The sequence below is a fragment of the Dipodomys spectabilis genome, unplaced genomic scaffold (genome assembly GCF_019054845.1).
Source record: "Dipodomys spectabilis isolate Male_0828 unplaced genomic scaffold, ASM1905484v1 ptg000051l, whole genome shotgun sequence".
Taxonomy (NCBI): domain Eukaryota; kingdom Metazoa; phylum Chordata; class Mammalia; order Rodentia; family Heteromyidae; genus Dipodomys; species Dipodomys spectabilis.
Genome location: NW_024870728.1, coordinates 15578986 through 15586649, shown reverse-complemented (window position 1 = coordinate 15586649; position 7664 = coordinate 15578986).

Sequence of the window (7664 nt, the reverse complement as noted above, 5' to 3'; positions counted from 1 at the left end):
AGTGGTGAGGGGGTGGGGGGATACATTTTAAAAAAGGATTTATTGACCTCATAAGTAGATCTGTTGAATAAAAATGACTGTGCAACTAATAAAAAATAAACTTAATTAAAAAAGAACAGAACATTCCAAATAGCAATCATTCGTTTTCCTTCTTTATGAGGTATTTTAAAAGGTGGGATTGGGGTGGGGAACTCTTTGGCTGGGCACCAGTGGCTCATGCCTATAATCATAGTAGCTCCTAGCTATTCAGGAGGCCAAGATCTGAGGAAAATGGTTCAAAGCCAAACACGGTCAGGAAAGGCCATGAGACTCTTTATCTCCAATTAGCCACCAAAAAAGCCAGAAGTAGAGTTATAGCTTAAATGGTAGAGTACTAACCTTTAGCAGAAAAGCTTTGGGACAGCACTCACACCCTGAGTTCAAGCCCCAGAACTAGTGCAAAAGGGAGGAAGCACTCTTTGATCTCAGAGTATTTCTTTTAAAGCCACTCAACCAGTTAATGATTAAATTATAAAGCATTATAAAGCAATAATATTAATAATGTCCTTGTTTCTTTTGAATATCTGATTTAAAAATGTTAAATATACCAGAGCTAGTCCATATGCATAATATTTGAAAAATAGTTATACTTGATAAATTTATGTTTTATGCTACTACTAAGTGGCAAAAGCAAGCTTTAGGGCTTGTGATGATTAAAAGAAAAACTTGACTCTGGATTTCTAAGACAAAAATATATTCTTCATTTCCTGTGTGCAGAAAATAGGTCTCACTGAAAAGAATCATGACCAAGGGAATCTTGTGTTCATGTTCTCAGAGATCCTTGTTTCAGAGTCAGTCACTTGGCTCTCACAACAAAACCGCTAGGAGATTACTGAACTTGACCTAAGCTGCTGGGCTCAGCTTTTCTCTCCTGATTCTTCAGTTTGGGTGCTAAGAAGACTTCTCTTACCAAATGCAGTCAACAAGGCTCATTGTCATCCTGATCAAAACTAGAACATGTGGAAATTATTTGCTAATTTGTCTAAATGCCAAGAAAGAAGTAGGGTATCATCTACACAAAGGGTTCAGACTATGCCTCTGATTTCAGCACTTAAACAGTGCCACCATTGCTAATGTGGTATACCTGGTCACCTTCCATGCACAAACTTTCAAATACAAAAAACTTCAGGTTTAATTTTTTATGACTTCCAGTAGATAAAGATACCTGCCTTGATACAACAGAAACAAGAGTTTTTCCATATCCTAGTACTAAAATCTCAAGGTCTCCACTGCAACTCTGAGACAGAGAGACTGAATGTTGACCATGGGTTGCTAAGTTAAGGTTTGTGTCATGAAATTCAAGTACTAGGAATTAAGAGAGGAAGACATGCCTGTATCCCTCACTGCCTGCTCCCTGAATTAGGTATTTCAAAGTTGCTAACTAACCAAAACGTGATGAAAGGCAACTATCCTTCAACTGAGTAAGTCTCCTGTTCTGGAAAAGAGATGAAGCCACCAAAGTCAAGAACTTGTCCTCATCTTCACTGTGGTTTGACAGATAGGGAAGTCTAGAATGCAATCAGGTGTCAGATAGGAAAGAGCAATAAGGAGAGCCATACCTCTTTACAAGGAAAGTGCTATGCAGAGAGAGGGAGAAAGGAAAAAAGCTGCTAACAATCTGTACTGAAAAAATAGTGTTTATGTTTAATCCAATGGTACATAATACTTGAGAAAATAAATAATACAACAGTGAAGCTAGGCATGGAGTTGCATGCTTATAATCCCAGCACTTGGGAGATTGAGGCAGGAGGGAGGCAAGTTAGATTCCAGCATGGGATATTTAAATAGTTCCAGCACATCCTGGATAAATAGTAGGACTCTGACTGGAGGGACAGAGGAGAAAGAGGAGAGAGATAGATAGATAGAGAGAGAGAGAGAGAGAGAGAGAGAGAGAGGAGAGAGGAGAGAGAAAAGGAAGGAAGGAAGGAAGGAAGGAAGGAAGGAAGGAAGGAAGGAAGGAAGGAAGGAAGGAAGGAAGGAAGGAAGGAAGAGAAAGAAAAGAGTATAGAAAATAAATCTTAATCAACTCCAAATGGATCAAAGAGCTTGAAGTCAAAGCAAACACTCTGAAAACATTACAGGAACGAATAGGAGAAACTGTAGGGCTCCTTGGCACAGGCTGAAATTTTCTGAATACAGACCCAGAAACACAACAAATCAAGGAAAGGTTGGACAAATGGGATTATGAAACTTCAGAGCTTCTGCATGGCAAAGGACATAACTAGCAAGATCAATAGAAAGCCCATGGACTGGGAGAAGATCTGCACTAGCCATACAAAAGACAAGAGCCTCATATCTAAAATATATTTAGAACTCAAAAAATTCAATCATCCAAAAACAAATCCTCAAAGAAACAACCACCCATTAATAAGTGGGCTAAAGAAATTTCTCTGAGGGCTGGGAAGGTGGCTCAGTGGTAGAGCACTTGCCTTGCATGCATGAGGCCCTCAGTTCTATTCCTCAGCACCACATAAGCAGAAAAAAAAAAGCTAGAAGTGGTGCTGTGGCTCAAGGGGTAGAGGGCTAGCCTTGAGCTGAAGAGCTGAGGGACAGCACCCAGGCCCAGAGTTCAGGCCCCACGACTGGACCCACCCCCCCGAAAAAAAAAAGAAATTTCTCTGAAGAGGAAATAAGAATGGCCAATAGACATAAGAAGAAGTGCTCAATCTCTCTAGCCATAAAAGAAATGCACAACATTGAGATACCACCTTACCCCAGTTAGAATGGCTAGAATCAAGAACTCTAATAACAACAGATGCTGGAGGGGATGTGGACAGAAGGGAACCCTACTGCATTGTTGGTGGGAGTGTAAACTTGTTCAACCACTTTGGAAAGTAGTATGGAGACTCCTCAAGACTCCACATGGAGCTCCCCTATGACCCAGCAATCCCACTTTTAGGCATTTACCCAAATTACCACAAACAAGGCTATACTAAAGCTACCAGCACAACTATGTTTATTGCAGCATTATTCACCAGAGCTAAGATATGGAACCAACTCAGATGCCCCTCAGTAGATGAATGGATCAAGAAAATGTGATATATATGTTATATATATATAATACATTACATATTATGTAATATATTATATATGTTATTATATATAATATACATATTATATGTAACATAATATATTGTAATAGTCAACATTTAAACTGATTTTTAAAAAAGATTTGGTACATACATAGAATGGAATATTATTCCATCTTAAACTTAAAAAGAAGAGAATCTGTAATGTGATAACATGGGTAACATGTTGGCATTATGCTCAGGGAAATAAGCTCAGCAGAAATATGACAGGATTCCCCTTTTATACAGTATACACATGAGTGATAGAACCAAAGAGTCGAATGGTGGTTATTGCGTAGGGGAAAGAGTACTGTGAACATGTTATCCAGTTACATAAATTTTCAATTCTACAAGATGAATAAGTCTAAAGATCTTCTGTCTAGCACTGTGCCTATAATTGACAATAGTGTAATGTGCCCTTAAAATGCTATTCAGCTGATAGCTGTCGTATTGTGCTCCTACCACACAATAAGGTACAGTAAATATTAAGTGTATTCAAAGTCACACAGATAATTAGTGATAGAACCATTTCTCAAGTCTGAGGAGTCTAAGTACAGGGACCAAGCACTTAGCCATTCTACTATATATCTTCTTAAGTTTATGACTCTTAAGTCCTACCTTGTCCTGGCCAGTTATCCCAAATTCCTAAAAGCATAGTGAGGACAAAACACTTAGGAAACAAATATTAAGGGATAGATGAAAGCAAATGCAATGCAGAGAATCTAAAGATTCTATGATAAGCAAGAATGTATCGATTTTGAAACCTGTATGATGTACACATTTAAAATGTTATTTGACATAAGATTTAACAGCATGGAAATTGTTTCGTAGTATGCTAAGTGGAAGAAATCTTATTGCTACATACATTTTAGTGTAGAGGAAACAAAGATAATAATGACACATATGGAAATATTTATGGCTGTTCTTATCCTGAAAGAAGGATCTGGCGAACATTTTATTGTCTCTATTTTTCTGCATTTTATGATCTCACTACCTGGCTAGAATAAAATACCCAAAATTCTAGCACTTATCACCAATTTGTCTGGTTTTTACCTATCATTATAGTCTTAGCTAGTCGGAGCCTCATGGATTCATTTTTAGTTTCTTTAAATATATTTAAGCACCAAGTCAGTACCAGACTGTATGCTAAGCACTATAGTTACAATTATCCATAAGACAAATAGATTTACAGTGGAAAAAATGTATTAATTTGTGACAGCTGTTCCAAATGGGAATTTATAGATGCTCTCGGAATGTATCAGGATACAAAGAAGGGCTAATTGAGAAGGCTTAAGATAAAAAATGGACATGGAGTTAGGGTATTCTAAGGTACACAACATGTCCTTAAGAAGGAGAATATGGAAGTCAGGGAGAAAAGGAGGAAGCCACAAAGATTCTGCATAACTAATGGTGGTGAAAGCAGGTGTGGTGAGATTTGAAGAGATGTTAAATACTGTGGACATCCTTACAAAGAGCTGAGTGAGACATCACGGGAGTTAAGTTAGGAAGTTTTTCTGGAAAGGATTGTGGTTTGGAGCTGGAGATGGGCAATAATTATGGAGACATGCAAATGGATCCTGAGTATTTAAGCAGTGGAACCAACAGGCTTGATTGTATAAGTGGTTTGGTGGGGTGATAAAAACTTCCAAAGATAGTTCACTGATGTCTGAAGTGAGCTTCTTGATAGAATGGGTGTAATTTACTGAACTAAAGATGCCGGAGGTGGAGGAGACTATCAAAGACTGAAACCAAACCTCCACCCATAAAATCTAAACTAGCTTCTCCAAATTCAGAAATAATGTCTCTAACACCCAATGAAAAACTAGGCTGGCAGCTGGTCTAGAAGGTAATTGTTGTAGAGCTGAGAATAAGTGATTAGCTTTCAGAAGTCCTTATAAAGATAAATGATCTTCCTGACAGCTGGGATTTGAAAAGAAATGCATAACCTTAAGTAGAGCTTACCATCACTTTATCAACCAGAGTGTCAGCCCCAGAAAGAGCAGGTGCTTCTTTCAGCTCTAAAGAGAATCCGGAAGAATGCATCTTAGCTCAGTTAGAGAAACATGGCAAGCAACTTCTTTTCCAGAACCTGGCAATGGTTTAATGCTTCTAGCTGGTAGCTAGTCTTTTTTTTTTATTTCACTAGTAAGATGATTTAAAGATGCTTTTTGTTTTGTTTTAAAAATCTTTTGTTAATAATTCTCTCAAAATAGACTACTTTGTGATATCATTGCCGTAAGGGATCTCTAGTGACGGATTGTATTTGTGTTGAACAGGTAGCAGTTTTAGAAGGCCATGTGAGGGAGAGAGAGATTTGAAAAATTAAAATACTCAGAGAGATCAGGCAAGTTCTATGAATGACTGAAACAGGCTAATTATGGGATGGAGAGGCAATACAAGTACAATGTCCAATGGCAAATAACACCTTGTTCATGGCAGGTGTGGGGAAGTAATGAATTAGAGAATGGTGGTAACTACAGCATTATGAAGTATGCAGGCCTTTGCTTAAAGCAAATAGCTACTCCGCTGCCTCTCATTATAAAGGAATAGATGCCTTGGATACCTAGCTTTTTTTACTCTGTTTAATCTTAAATTTTTCTCTGCGTCTCCTGACTTGTACATATTGTCAATTGATTCAACTTCTTAAAAGTGTCTGCACCAAATCAAACAAACCTGTGACAGTCTGTCAATTTGCAACTGCAAATCTGTCAATATTGGTCACACCTTAATTGAAAGGGATGGACTTCTGGTATGGATATCTTAAACATATGGCTTTCTCTTTTCCAACCAAGTCACCTTTGCCCCCTATGACCCTGGCAGAAGGAGAAACTAAAAAACAGTGAAACTTTGGAGCATATTCATTTTTTTTTGCAAGACACAAGGCTGCAAAAAAAAAAAGAAAACTTTGACATTGACAATCTTTCTAAATGAATCCCAAATGAATAAAATCAAATGTTAAATTGTATTTCAGTGTTCGTTGGGCAATAGCTTAATACAAGACAACAAGGAAAATGTGGTTCCAGTCCAAGAGGCATGAAGTTGACACAAAGAAGACAAAACATTCAGGAAATAAAAACACCAGCTGGGAAGGAGGCATAATTAATGAAATAGTGCCAAGATTGTTGTCTGACTGCTATTGTAAGGTGTTTCAGATCGTTCCACAGAGACCAGTGGCTAGAGGTTTGGAGGGTGACACAGGGCTCCCCAGCCCCAGAGCACTGAGTAGGGAAGGGCAGATGGCAAAGCCCTCAGACAGTTGAGCTCACTTTTGTCAGTAATATTCACCAAGTAGAAACAGCTGATTTCCAGAGCTTTATAACCATCCCTCCTGATAGTCATTCAACAATCACTCAATTGCCTTCACTTTTCTAGAAGATGAGTAGCATCAAATTCCCTTTTATCTTCCAGGTTCACCTTGATTTATTTTTTTAAGGATTTAAAAAAAAATTTGTCTGAAGTTTTTAAGGACTTAAAGGACTTGGAAAAGTAGATGGGAAACACTGCAATGATCATGGTAGTTAGTGCCTGTAGTCCTTGTTACTCAGGAGGCTGAGACTTGATGATTGAGGTCTGAAGCCAGTCTTGGAAGAAAAGTCTATGTACTTCTAATTAATTCTAAATAATTCTAAATTCTAAATAATTCTAATTAACTAGTAATAAAACACTAGTGAAAGTATGGCTCAACTGGTCAAGAATCAGCCTTGAATGAAAAAGCTAGTGAGAGAGGGAGGGAGGGAGAGAGGGAAGGAGGAAGAAAGGAAGGAAAAAAGAAAGGAAGGAAGGAAGGAAAAAAACGAAGGAAGGAAGGAAGGAAGGGAGGGAGGGAGGGAGGGAGGGAGAGAGAGAAGGAAGATAGAAATGATCAGCTGTGGGTAGTTCTAATCTCAGATATGCATTATGACAGAAAACAGACCATACTGGCACCTGAACCCTGATGAACAGATAGAAGTTTCAAGGCAAAACTCTTGGGAAAGGGAGTGTGGAAGTACAGAAACCAGAACAGAGAATTCTGGAAGGGCAATGGTTATGGCAACTGGTGTGAAAGGTAGATAGCCTGAGAGAGGAGCTAATTACTATGGACTTATCCTGAGAGTAATGAACAGCCACTGTGTACTGAGTAGACAGGTCTCCATAGAGCACAAACATCACAGGGCACAGTTAGGAGATTTTTCTAGAAAGGATGATGGTTTCCTACAGATCCACGCTATAAATGCATTGTGCTTTCGGTGAGATTTCAATTTCTGTAATTTTTTCCAGTAACTGTTTAATAAACAATCGTTTCATTCTTGCTCTAATCTAAGGATCACACAACCATAATCAGGTGTAATATTAAAATTTCATATTCTGACCCAATCTCAAGGTCTCTTTCCCATGATGTGCAATAATAATTGGATCTGATGCCATCTTGGAATCTGGATTTATTTTCTCTACCCATTAAAGAACTGAAAGGCAAAAAAGTGTCTAAAGCAGACATAGTAAGTCTATTTGAAAGTAAAAGGAAAGCCATAAAAGCAGGAGATTCCCTGAAGTGTGATGTCCCAAAGAGGAGTTCCATGG